Genomic DNA, 12,456 nt, shown 5'->3' with positions numbered 1-12,456 from the left:
TTTTTATACCATTTGTTATTAATAAGTGTTAAAGATATAAAAGTAAAGAACATTGAATCTGCTCTCATAGCAGCTCACCATCTAGTGTGCTCTAGGTGTGTAAAGAAATAAAATTCAACCTAATAAACATATGCTTTATATTAGATATAAAGCATATATAAATAAAGATAACTGAGATGTGACTACAAATGATAAAATACATGTTATTTAAATGAATGAGATTTAGGAATTAATAAACATAAGGCTATTAATAAAGCTTTTAGAAAATATTATAAGTAATAGGCATATGTAAATATTAAGCACTTTTTCTTTAAGAGACAATTAACTGCCAAAAACAGAATATATTGTGGAACTTATGTAGAAGTAAAATACACGACAGCAATAGGAAAAAGGATGGGAGAGGGGTCATAGAAGTATACTACTAGAAGGTTCTCACATTATATGTGAGGTAGTATACATTTAAATGGAGGAGGACCTGGCAACCCACTCCAGTATTCTGCCTGGAGAATCCCCATTGACAGAGGAGCCTGGCAGGCTACAGTCCATAGGGTTGCAAACAGTCAGACATGACTGAAGCGACTTAGCATACATTTAAAACTGCATCTAGAAACTCTAGAGCAACCGTTGAAAAAAAACATGGAAGTATAGCTAATAAACCAATAGAAGAGATAAAATAGAATACCAAAAAACACTGAATTAATACAAAAGAATGTAAGAGGGGGAAAAAGAAAAAGAACAGTTGAGATAAGCAAAACAAGAAAGAAGTAGGACTTAAAACCATGTCAATAATTATTCTATATGCTTCAATAAAAAGGCACAGCAAACAAGACCCAACTATATACTTTCTAAAAAACTGAAATAGAAAGATACAAATAGGTTAAAAGTAAATGGATGGACAAGGAAATACTTGAAAACACTAATCTTGAGGAAGCTGGGGTAGCTATATTAATATTAACCAAAGAAGACTTCAAGACAACAAAGACATTTTATAATCTTAGGAGGGTTTATTCACCAAGATAGTATAACAATCATAAGGTATTTGTAGCTAATAACAAAGCTTGAAATTACATAAAGTAAAAATGGACAGACTGCAAAGTGAAAATGATACATCCACAATTAGAGCCAAATGATAGAATGAGGAAACTGTCAATAGGGTATAAAATACTTCAGTAATATGATCAACATTATTTTCAACTGCACATGTAAAGCTGAAAGACTAAGGAAGATCATATGCTGGGCCATAAAGCAAGTCAATAACTTAAATGACTGAAATCACAGAGTATTTCTTTGATCACAATAAAATTAAATTAGGAATCAATCACAAAAAGATAGTGAAGACTACACAAACACTTGGCAATTAAATGATTTACTTCTAAATAACACATGGGTCAAAGAAGAAATCACAGGAAAAATCAGAATATATTTTGAACTGAATGATAATGAAAGCATATCAAAACATGTAGAATACAGCTAAACTAGTGTCTAGATTAACATTATATCTTTACATGTTTGTGTTAGAAAACAAGAAAAATTTAAATATGTGACTAAGGTTCTACTTTAAGAAATTATAAAAAGAAGAGCAAATTAATGCCAAATAAGTAGCAAGAAGGATTTTAAAGATTTGAAATCAATGAAATAAAAGACAATAAAGAAAATTGGTAAAATTAAAAACTATTTTCATGGAAAAAATTAATAAAATTGATAAACCTCAACTAGACCAATAAAGAAAAAATATTACCAATATCAAGAAAACATCAGCTTCTGGTTCAAGATGGCAGAATAAAAGGACATGCACTCATCTCCTCCTGCAAGAGCACCAAAATTGCAACTAGCTGTTGAACAACCATTGACAGGAGAATGCTGGAACCCACCAAAAAAGATACCCCATGTCCAAAAACAAAGAAGCCACAGCAAGATGGTAGTAGGGGTGCAAACACAATAAAATCAAATCCCATACCCGCCAGGTGGATGACCCACAGACTGAAGAACAATAATACCAAAGAAGTTCTCACACTACTGTGAAGTTTCTGAACCCCACATCAAGCTTCCCAGTCTGGAGATCTGACAAAGGGACTGGGAATCCCCAGGGAATCTATCCTTGAGCACCAGCAGAATTTGATTAAAGGACTTCCAGAGGATTAGGTGAAACAGAGACTCTGGTCTTGGGGGGCACAAACAAAATTTTACATGCACCAAGACCCAGAGTAGAGGAGCAGTGACCCCACAGGAGACTGAACCAAAACTACCAGCTAGTGTTGCAGGGCTTCCTGTGGAGGCGTGGGGATGGGGGTACTGGAAGGTCCCCCTTGGCATAAACCCTCTTGTAGTTCGCCATTAACCCTACCACAGAGCCTGTAGACTCCAGGTCTGGGTCTACCCAGGTCCCTGGGTAGTTGTCCCAAACAACTACCAGGGAGAGAGTGCAAACCCCACACATCAGCAGATAATTGGATTAAAGCTTCACTGAGCAAGGCCCTGCCCACCAGAGCAAGACTCAGTTTTTCCAATCATCTGTCCCTCCCATCAGGAAGCTTACACAAGCCTCTCAGCCTCATCCATCAGAGGGCAGACAGAAGAAGCAAGAAGCACAGTCTCACAGCAGCTAAAACAAAAACCATATTACAGAAAGTTAATCACAATGAAAAAGTAAAAAGTTATGTCCTAGATGAAGGGACAAGATAAAAATCCCAGGAAAACAACTAAAGGAACTGGAGATAGGCAGCCTTCCAGCAAAAGAATTCCGAATAATGATAGTGAAGATGATCCAGGATCTTCGGAAAAGAATGGAGGCAAAGATTGAGAAGATACAAGAAATGTTTACCAATGACCTAGAAGGACTAAAAAACAAACAAACAGATGAACAATACACTAGAAGGAATCAATAGCAGAATAACTGAGGGAGAAGAATGGATAAATGACCTGGATGACAAAATAGTGGCAATCACTGCCACAGAACAGAATATAGAAAAAAGAATGAAATGAAATGAAGCCAGCCTAAGAGACCTCTGAGACAACACTAAATGTGCCAACATTCACATTATAGGGGCCCCAGAAAGAGAAGAGAGAGAGAAAGGACCTGAGAAAATATTTGAAGAGATAATAGCTGAAAATTTCCCTAACATGGGAAAGGAAATAATCAACCAAGTCCAGAAAGCACAGAGACTCCCAGGAAGGCTAAACCCAAGGAGGAACACACCAAGACACATAGTAAACACACTGACAAAAATTAAAGACAAGAGATAAAACATTAAAAGCAACAAGGGAAAAATGACAAATAACATACAAGGGAACTCCCATCAGATTATCAGCTGATTTCTCAACAGAAACTACAAAGCCAGAAGGGAATGGCATGATATATTTAAAGTGATAAAAGAGAAGAACCTACAGCCAAGACTATGCTAATTCAGCAAGATTCTCATTCAGATATGATGGAGAAATCAAAAGCTTTCCAGACAAGCAAAAGTTAGGAGAATTCAGCACCACAAAACTAGCTTTACAACAAATGCTAAAGGAACTTCTCTAGGCAGAAAACACTAGAGGAAAAGACCTACAGAAAATAAACCCCAAACAATTAAGAAAATGGTAATAGGATCATACATATCAATAATTACCTTAAATGTAAATGGATTAAATGCACCAACCAAAGACATAGACTGGCTGTGTAAATGAAAACATATGCATATATACAGTTCCACTTACCACATCACTTTGCTTAGCCTCCCCTCCCAAATTGTATGTAATTATTTTATATTGTTGAGTTAATTATGTTCCCATTATGGCTTGCAATTATAATCATCTTTTTTTTTTGTCTCGTTATTGATTGTGAAAACTGATAAACATCTTTTACTATTGTGATTATGTAACTATTTTTCACTTAACCATTGTATCATGATTGGTCAACAGAAAAACAAGAGAACTCTATATCACCAAAACTAGGATCTAATAGAAAAACTTTTAATCACTTTTTAAAATCCAGATGCATATCAGAATTATCTTGAAATTTCTTGAAAAATACAAATTCTCAGGTATGGCATTTTCTCCAGAGTGCCAGATAATGTCTCTAATGAGCATTCTTGTTGAAAAACAATTAGACTTACGATGATCTTTTACCTAGTTTGTTTCACTTTCTCTATTGCATATTCAGTGCTCCCATTTCATTTAGTTTATGTTCTCCAATTTCTCCATCTCTCTTTTTTTGCTTTTGATGTTCTTTCTCAAGACTTTACCAAATGTAGTAGAAAAGCTTTTTAAACACACACACACACAAACACACACAACATGTATTGTTGTTGTTCAGTCCCTCAGTCATGTCCGAATCTTTGCGACCCCATGGACTGCAGAATGCCAGCCTTCCCTGTCCTTCACCATCTCCTGGAGCTTGCTCAAACTCATATCCATTGAGTTCATAATGCCATCTAACCATCTTGTCCTCTGTTGTCCCCCTGCCTCCTGTCTTCAATCTTTCCCAGCATCAGGGTCTTTTCCAATGAGCCAGTTCTTCACATCAGATGGCCAAAGTATTGGAGTTTCGGCTTCTGCATCTGTCCTTTCTTGATTTCCTTTAGGATTGACTGCTTTGATAATTTTGCAGTCCAAGGGACTCTCAAGAGTCTTCTCCAACACCACAGTTCAAAAGCATCAATTCTTCAACACTTAGCCTCCTTTATGATCCAATTCTCACATCCATAGATGACTCCTGGAAAAACCATAGCTTTGACTGGGCAGACCTTTGTTGGCAAAGTAATGTCTGTTTTATAATATGCTGTCTGTGCTTGTCATAGCTTTTCTTCCAAGGAGAAAAAAAATTAAATTATTTTAATTTCATGGCTGCAGTCACTATCTGCTGTGATTCTGGAGCTCAGGAAAATAAATTCTGTCACTGTTTCCATTGTATCCAAGTCTATTTGCTATGAAGTGATGGGACCAGTTGCCATGATCTTAGTTTTCGGAATGTTGAGTTTTAAGCCAACTTTTTCATTCTCCTCTTTCACTTTCATCAAGAGGCTCTTTAGTTCCTCTTCGCTTTCTGCCATAAGGGTGGTGTCATCTACATATCTGAGGTTATTGATATTGATATTTCTCCCAGAAATCTTGATTCCAGCTTGTGCTTCATCCAGCCTGGCATTTCACATGATATACTCTGTAAGTTAAATAAGCAGGGTGACAGTACACAGCCTTGACAAACTCCTTTCCTGATGCGGAACTCATCCATTGTTCCATGTCCAGTTCTAACTGTTGCTTCTTGATCTGCATACAGGTTTTTCAGGAGGCAGGTAAGGTGGTCTGATATTCCCATCTCTTTAAGAATTTTCCACAGTTTGTTGTGATCCACACAGTCAAAGGCTTTAGTGTAGTCAATGAAGCAGAAGATGCTTTTCTGGAACTCTCTTGCTTTTTCTATGAGCCAATGGATGTTGGCAATTTGATCTCTGGTTCCTCTGCCTTTTCTAAATCCAGCTTGAACATCTGGAAGTTCTCAGTTCACATACTGTCTTGAAGCCTAGCTTAGAGAATTTTGAGAGTTACTTTGAAGCATGTGAAATGAGTGCAACTGTACAGTAGTTTGAACATTCTTTGCATTGCCTATTTTTCAAATCTTAAGAACTTTTGCCTAACTAAAAAAATTATGACATTTTGATTCTACTTGTTTGACTTAGTATGAATAGAATGCTAGATTTCTAATTTAAAAATAGATATGCAACAAGCAAGCAAAGTTTACTGTATAGCATAGGGAGCTATAGTAATAACCTATGATGGAAAATAATTTCAAAAATAATAGGTGTGTATTTGTATAACTGGATCACCTTGCTGTACACCTGAAACATTGTAAGTCAACCATACTTCAATAAAATATTTTTTGAAAAGAAAACATCACTACAAATTCTATACATACTAAAATAATAGAGAACATTATGAACTCCTCTATGGCAATAAATTTGACAACTTAGATGAAATGGAAACATTCCTTGAAAGACATATTTTTAAAGCTGGCAAAAGAAGAAACAGTAAACTTGAATAACAAGCTATGTAAAACTAAAGCTATCATTCATACTTAATGGTGAAAGACTAAATGTTTTCTCCCACTAAGACAAAATGACTGGGTAAGAATGTTCTCACCCCTTCTATTCAATGCTGTACTGGATGTTCTATCCAGTGCAGTGAGGTAAGAAAAAGAGAAAAACACATATTTCAAAGAAGCAAGTCAAACTTTGCTTATTTGCAGATGGCATGATCATTTACACAAATAATCACAAGGAATGTACAAAACAACTCTTTGAATTGATAAATGAATTTAGCAAAGTTTCCAAAAACAAGTCAATATAAAAAGTTCTATTTCTATATATATAATAATAATTGGAAAATAAAATTTAATAACATTTAAACAGCATCAAAACTGAAACACTTAGTAATAAATTTAGTTAAATATGTGCACCATCCAAAAGTGAAAGTATTTTTGAATTAAAGAATACCTAAATAAATGGAAAGATATATCATCTTGATAGACTGAAAGGCTCATAGACTGAGTTGATTCTCTACAATTTGATTTAGAGATTTAATGTGATCCTAAACTAATTCCTAACAGGCTTGTTTATACAAACTGATAAGCTGATTCTAAAATTTATGTGGAAATGCAAAGGATGTTGAATTACTAAAACTATTTTGAAAAAGAATAAGTTTCAGAGATCAGAAATAAACCTACACATGTATAATTAAATTATTTTCAACAATTCCATGAGGAAAGGATAGTCTTTTCAACAAATAGTACTAGAATAGGATATCCATAAAGGAAAAAAAAAAACAAAAAACAAAAAACCTTGAAACTGTGTCTTGAAAAGATATTGTTATGAAAATAGGCAAGACAGAGTTTGGGAGAAAATATTTCAATACTTTTATCTACAGTACTTAAGAACACTTAAAATATTACCAAAAAACCCAATTTTTTTTTTAATGAGCAAAAGGCCTGAACAAACATTTCACAAAAGAAGATATGTGAATGACTTATTTGTAAAATGCTCAAAAAACCTTACACATTATAGAAATACAAATTAAAACCACAATGAGATACCACTCTAGAATGGATAAAATTAAAAACACTATCAAGTAGTGCTGAGTTTATAGAACAACTGAAACTCTAGTATGTAGCTGCTTCAGTTCAGCTCAGTTCAGTCGCTCAGTCACGTCCGACTCTTTGCGACCCCATGAACCGCAGCACGCCAGGCCTCCCTGTCCATCACCAACTCCCAGAGTTAACTCAAACTCATGTCCATTGAGTCGGTGATGCCATCCAACCATCTCATCCTCTGTCATCCCCTTCTCCTCCTGCCTTCAATCTTTCCCAGCATCAGGGTCTTTTCAAATGAGTTAGCTCCTCGCATCAGGTGGCCTAAGTATTGGAGTTTCAGCTTCAACATCAGTCCTTCCAATGAACACCCAGGACTGATCTCCTTTAGGATGGACCGGTTGGATCTCCTTGCAGTCCAAGGGACTCTCAAGAGTCTTCCCCAACACCACAGTTCAAAAGCATCAATTCTTCAGCGCTCAGTTTTCTTTCCAACTCTCACATCCATACATGACCACTGGAAAAATCATAGCCTTAACTAGACGGATCTTTGTTGACAAAGTAATGTCTCTGCTTTTTAATATGCTGTCTAGGTTGGTCATAACTTTCCTCCCAAGAAGTAAGCGTCTTTTAATTTTATGGCTGCAATCACCATCTGTAGTGATTTTGGGTAGCTGGTAGGAATGTAAAATAGAACAAGCAAAAAGACAGTTTGCTAGTTTCTCATAAATTGAACAAATAGTATATAATCCAGCAATTCCATCTCTATATTTTAACTCTAGAGAACTGAAAATATGTGTCAAAAAAAAAGGTGTTGGTACACCAATATTCAGAGCAGCTTTATTAATAATAGCCAAAAGCTTAGAAGCAACATTCTTCATCAGTGGATAAACAAATTGTGGTATTGTCATGCTGTGGAATACTACTCAGCATTTAAAGGGAATGAACTACTGATACATAACACAGATAAAACTCAATACATTGTGGAAATAATAGAAATCAATGTGATAGTCATTACACAAATGTATACTTTCATAAAAATTCATCACAATGAGTACTTAAAATGAACATATTGTATTAAATGTAAATTATGCATCAACAAAGTTGAATTTTAAAGTTAAGTAACTAGCTATTACTAACTACATGTTGTTCAATATTTTCCTATACATATAGTATTCTGTACATTTTGGGTTAGTCATCAATATAAAGGGGAACTATAGTAGGAATATTCAAGCTGGTTTTAGAAAAGGCAGAGGAACCAGAGATCAAACTGCCAACATCCACTGGATCATCAAAAAAGCAAGAGAGTTCCAGAAAAACATCTATTTCTGCTTTATCGACTATGCCAAAGCCTTTGACTGTGTAGATCACAATAAACTGTGGAAAATTCTGAAAGAGATGGGAATACCAGACCACGTGACCTGCCTCTTTAGAAACCTATATTCAGGTCAGGAAGCAACAGTTAGAACTGGACATGGAACAACAGACTGGTTCCATGGACTGGAAAAGGAGTACGTCAAGGCTGTATATTGTCACCCTGCTTATTGAACTTATATGCAGAGTACATCATGAGAAACACTGGGCTGGAAGAAGCACAAGCTGGAATCAAGATTGCCAGGTGAAATATCAGTAACCTCAGATATGCAGATGACACCACCCTTATGGCAGAAAGCAAAGAGGGACTAAAGAGCCTCTTGATGAGAGTGAGAGGAGAGTGAAAAAGTTGGCTTGGCGGAGCCCAACATTCAGAAAACGAAGATCATGGCATCTGATCCCATCACTTCATGGCAAATAGATGGGGAAACAGTGGAAACAGTGACTGACTTTATTTTGGGGGGCTCCAAAATCACTGCAGGTGGTGACTGCAGCCATGAAATTAAAAGACGCTTACTCCTTGGAAGAAGTTATGACCAACTTAGACAACATATTAAGAAGCAGAGATGTTACTTTTCCAACAAAGGTCCATCTGGTCAAGGCTATGGTTTTTCCAGTGGTCATGTATGGATGTGAGAGTTGGACTAGAAAGAAAACTGAGCACCGAAGAATTGATGCTTTTGAACTGTGGTGTTGGAGAAGACCCCTGAAAGTCCCTTGGTCTGCAAGGAGATCCAACCGGTCCATCCTAAAGGAGAGCAGTCCTGACTGTTCATTGGAAGGACTAATGTTGAAGCTGAAACTTGAATACTTTGGCCACCTGATATAAAGAACTGACTCATTTGAAAAGACCCTGATGCTGGGAAAGATTGAAGGCAGGAGGAGAATGGGATGACAGAGGATGAGATGGTTGGATGGCATCACCAACTCAATGGACATGAGTTTGAGTTAATTCTGAGAGTTGGTGATGGACAGGGAGGCCTGGTGTGCTGAATCCATGGGGTCGCAAAGAATCAGACATGACTGAGTGACTGCACTGAACTGATAGTAGGAATATAATCAAACCGCTCACCAGGAAAAGATTATATTTATCATATTATGGCTGACTATGTTTCTATCTGATGACAGGAATGAAGTCTTACTCAACTTCCTGAGTGCAGCAGAGTTCTGGACAGAAAAAAGACTTCAGCATATGTTTAAAGTTTTATTAAATCTATAAACAAGTTATACTCTCCAGAGGGACTTTCATTCCATTGTCCTTTAAACTTAACTTTTTCTAGCATTTCATGTTTGGTGAAGGACTTAGAATCTCTCCAAAGTTTGTTTCATCTCTCTACCCCTTTATTAACTTCTTTCAACCATACGATTAAAAGCACTAGAAGACACACCTGAACTTGAATCCCACCTCTACCACTTACCACTTATGCAACCTTAGGCAAACTACTTAACTACTCCAAGACTCCATTTTCTCATTTGCAAAAAGGGGATAACAATTATACCTAGCTCATAGGATCATAATCAAAGTTAAAAAAAATGATGTAAAGTGTTTGCAACTAGCCCATGGTAAGCATTTAAAAGTTTGCTATTACTACTTTTCTTGTTAGAAACCATATCCTTACAACAAGCAGTTTGGAAATTTCATTAGTGGGATATTTGGTGTAATAGTATCAGTTGTTTATAGAATTACTCGGGAGCTATGGCAGATACTTTGGACTGGCTCTTCCAACCTTCATTCTACATTTTTCTTTGGAGACTGTGGAATGCTCAAAACTGCGTTTCTAAACTCCTTTGAAGTTAGGGTTCTATATGAAAATTAGCTTCCCCAAAAACCTTACACAGAATTTGGAAAGAATAAGTAAGGCTGCTTATTCCTGTTGTTTTCTTGGATATCAGAGTTCAGATAAGTTTTGGTGCCTGGACTCAACAATCCAATGTTTATTGACCAATTTCATGGGTATCTTGAAGCAGACTTGACAGTGGTGATGGCAGCTAAACAAATTTCTAAACTGTGAATCACAACTATATTCAACTCATTAGTATATTCAGGGATTCTCTCTCTTTTTTTTTTTTCTATAAAGAACTAATTAGTAAATACTTTAGGCATTGTAGGTCACATACAGTCTCTTATTATTTTTGTTTGTACTACAAACCATGAAAGGAAAATTGAGAAATTATAGACTTCATCAATATTTGGAATTGCTGTTCATCCAAAGAAACAATTAAGAAAGTTGATATTCCAGTCACAAACTGAAAAAGGTATTCACAATACATACTGCTAATAAATGAGTCCTATGAAGAAGTTTGAAAAAGTCCTACAAATCAGGAAGAAAAAGGCAAACAATATTTAGATTTAAAAAAAGAAAAGAAGACTTGCCCAGGCACTTCAAAGAAAGAATATCCAATGGTTTTTTGCTTTTTTTTTTTTTCCTCTTCGGCTACTCTGCACAGCATACAGAACTTCCCCAAGCAGGGACAGAACTCATGGCCCTGTAGTGGAAGCATTGAGTCTTAACCATTGGACCACTAGATGTTCCAATGACTTCTTTTTTATGATTTTATTTTATTTTTAATTAATTTTTATTGGAGTATAGCTGATTTACAATGTTGTGTCAGTTTCTGCTATATAGCAAAGTGAATCAGTTATACATATATCTATTCTTTTTTAGATTCTATTCCCATATAGGTCATTTCAGAGATTTGAGTCGAGTCCTCTGTGCTATACAGTAGGTTCTCATTAGTCATCTATTTTATGTATAGTAGTGTGTATATGTGGAGAAGGCAATGGCACCCCACTCCCGTACTTTTGCCTGGAAAATCCCATGGACAGAGGAGCCTGGTAGGCTGCAGTCCATGGGGTTGCTAGAGTCGGACACGACTGAGCGACTTCACTTTCACTTTTCACTTTCATGCATTGGAGAAGGAAATGGCAACCCACTCCAGTGTTCTTGCCTGGAGAATCCCAGGGACGGGGGAGCCTGGTGGGCTGCCATCTATGGGGTTGCATAGAGTTGGACACGACTGAAGCGACTTAGCAGCAGCAGCAGCAGCAGTATGTATATGTCAATCCCAACCTCCCAATTTATCCCTCCCTGCTTTCTCCCTTAGTAGCCGTAAGTTCCAATGCCTTCTTAACAGAGCTGGTTTTTTGTTGTTTGTTGTTATCTTTTTTTTTTTTTTTTTGGCTCCTCTTGCCATGGAGCACGGGCTTTAGGGCTCATGGGCTCAGTGGTTGCAGCTCCCTGGCAGGTTCAATAGTTGTGACACATGGGCTTAGTTGCTCTGTGCTGTGTGTGATCTTCCCAGATCTGGAACGGAACTTGTGTCTTCTGCATTGGTAGGCAGGTGGATTCTTTACCTCTGAGGCACAAAGGAAGCCCCAACAAAGGTGTTTTTTAAGATAATCAAAGGTGAATTCCAGAGGTAATGCTGTGTTTTTAACCCCCAAAGTCTAAAATTGCAAATCTTAAGTAGTAATTTATCATTCTGGTAATAATGTTTAAATTGACTTTTCTGTTTTCTGAAGTGTGAAAGTACCTGTTCAAGTGCCTTTGTTTCTTCATTAATTCTGAAGAGACCTTTGGAATTTCCCCCATCCTTTGCTCATAAAAGTATAAAAACCTCTAAAATGGGTTGAATTTTTACTCTTCGAAAGCAGTGCTGTATACATGAAGAAGTCTTGAGGCTACTGTAAGAATAAGACTGAAAACCAGAGGCAGGAAGCTTAAGTCCAAAACCTGAGAACACCAGAGAACTCCTGACTCCAGGGAACATTAATCAATAAGAGTTTATCCAAAAGCCTCCATACCTACACTGAAACCAAGCACCACCCAAGAGCCAACAAGTTCCAGAGCAAGACATACCACACAAATTCTCCAGCAATGCAGAAACATAGCCCTGAGATTCAACATACAGGCTGCCCAAAGTCACACCAAACCCATAGACATCTCAAAACTCACTACTGGACAGTTCATTGCACTCCAGAGAGAAGAAATCCAGCTCCACCCACCAAAACACCGACACAA

Source organism: Bos javanicus, chromosome 3 (genome assembly GCF_032452875.1).
Source record: "Bos javanicus breed banteng chromosome 3, ARS-OSU_banteng_1.0, whole genome shotgun sequence".
NCBI lineage: Eukaryota > Metazoa > Chordata > Mammalia > Artiodactyla > Bovidae > Bos > Bos javanicus.
The sequence above is the reverse complement of the archived record's forward strand: the minus strand, read 5'-3'. Positions refer to the sequence as shown.